The sequence below is a fragment of the Triticum aestivum genome, chromosome 7D, assembly GCF_018294505.1.
Source record: "Triticum aestivum cultivar Chinese Spring chromosome 7D, IWGSC CS RefSeq v2.1, whole genome shotgun sequence".
NCBI lineage: Eukaryota > Viridiplantae > Streptophyta > Magnoliopsida > Poales > Poaceae > Triticum > Triticum aestivum.
In genome coordinates this window covers 371,252,668-371,254,954 of record NC_057814.1, presented here as the reverse complement: position 1 = coordinate 371,254,954, position 2,287 = coordinate 371,252,668, and positions in this window count along the sequence as shown.

Sequence of the window (2,287 nt, the reverse complement as noted above, 5' to 3'; positions counted from 1 at the left end):
AGATAGAGTTAGTAGCACAAGCATCATCATTAACAACAAGAGGAGAAGACAACTTGGCAAGCTCTTTTGAATACGAAGCTTTAAGTTTAGCATGAGACTCAGTGAGTTTGATGAGCTCACTCTTAATGACCCTTGAGCAAGCATTTTGCGAAAAGCACCATGAATAAAATGTGAACCACCATCAGTCATTAGATATCCAGGGACTCCAAACCTCGGAAATATAACTTCTTTAAGCATCTTAATAGAGGTGTTATGATCAGCACTACTAGTTGGAATAGCTTCTACCCACTTAGTAACGTAATCAACAGCAACTAAAATATGTGTGTATCCATTAGAGGCAGGAAAAGGTCCCATATAATCAAAGCCCCAAACATCAAATGGTTCAATAACAAGTGAATAGTTCATAGGCATTTCTTGACGTCTACTAATATTACCAATTCTTTGACATTCATCACAAGATAAGACAAACTTACGGGCATCCTTGAAGAGAGTAGGCCAATAAAAACCGGATTGCAATACCTTATGTGCAGTTCTGTCTCCAGCGTGGTGTCTCCATAAGCTTCGGAGTGACACTTGCGTAGGATCTGTTCCTGTTCATGCTCAGGTACACAACGTCTAATAACACCATCTACTCCTTCTTTATAAATATGTGGGTCATCCCAAAAGTAATGTCTCAAATCATAGAAAAACTTTTTCTTTTGCTGGTATGTGAAACTAGGTGGTATAAATTTAGCAACAATATAGTTAGCATAATCAGCATACCATGGAGCAGTACGAGAAGTATTTATGACATTTAATTGTTCATCAGGAAAGCTATCATCAATAGGTAGTGGGTCATCAAGAACATTTTCCAACCTAGACAAGTTGTCTGCAACGGGGTTCTCAGCTCCCTTTCTATCAGTAATATGCAAATCAAATTCTTGTAGCAAGAGAACCCGTCTAATAAGTCTAGGTTTAGCATCTTTCTTTTCCATAAGATATTTAATAGCAGCATGATCAGTGTGAATAGTTACTTTAGAATCAACAATATAAGGTCTGAACTTATCACAAGCAAATACAACTGCTAAGAAGTCTTTTTCAGTAGTAGCATAATTTCTCTGAGCATTGTCTAGAGTTTTACTAGCATATTGAATAACATTTAATTTCTTATCAAATCTTTGCCCTAGAACAGCACCTATAGCATAATCACTAGCATCACACATAATTTCAAAAGTAAATTCCAATCAGGTGGTTGGACAATAGGTGCGGAGATCAATGCTTTCTTAAGTATTTCAAATGCTTCTACACAATCATCATCGAAGATAAATGGTATATCTTTTTGTAATAAATTAGTCAGAGGCCGAGAAATTTTTGAGAAGTCCTTAATGAACCTCCTATAAAAACCGGCGTGACCAAGGAAACTTCTTATACCTTTGATGTCCTTGGGACATGGCATCTTTTCAATAGCATCAACCTTGGCTTTATCAACCTCAATACCTCTTTCAGAAACTTTATGCCCCAATACAATACCTTCATTAACCATAAAGTGGCACTTTTCCCAATTCAAGACAAGATTAGTTTCTTCACATCTCTGCAAAACTCGATCAAGGTTGCTCAAGCAATCATCAAAAGAGGATCCATAAACGGAGAAATCGTCCATGAAAACCTCACAAATATTTTCACAGAAGTCAGGGAATATAGCCATCATGCATCTTTGAAAGGTAGCAGGTGCATTACATAAACCAAAACGCATACGTCTATAAGCAAAAGTACCAAAAGGGCAAGTGAAAGTGGTCTTTGATTGATCATCGGCTGACACAGGTATTTGAGAGAAACCAGAATAACCATCTAGAAAGCAAAAATGTGTATGTTTGGATAATCTTTCTACCATTTGATCGATAAAAGGTAAGGGGTAATGATCCTTTTTAGTAGCCTTATTTAATTTGCGGAAATCAATTACCATCCTATAACCTGTAATAATTCTTTGCGGGATCAACTCATCTTTATCATTAGGAACGACAGTAATACCTCCCTTCTTAGGGACACAATGGACAGGACTTACCCACTGACTATCAGCAACGGGATAAATTATACCTGCCTCAGGAGCTTTAGTATTTCCTTTCTTACCACCTCTTTCATTTTAGGATTAAGCCGTCGTTGGTGGTCACAAACTGGTTTGGCATCTTTCTCCAAATTTATTTTGTGTTGGCATAGAGTGGGACTAATGCCCTTAAGATCATCAAGAGTATATCCAATAGCAGCGCGGTGCTTCTTCAGAGTTTTCAATAATCTCTCTTCTTCATGCTCT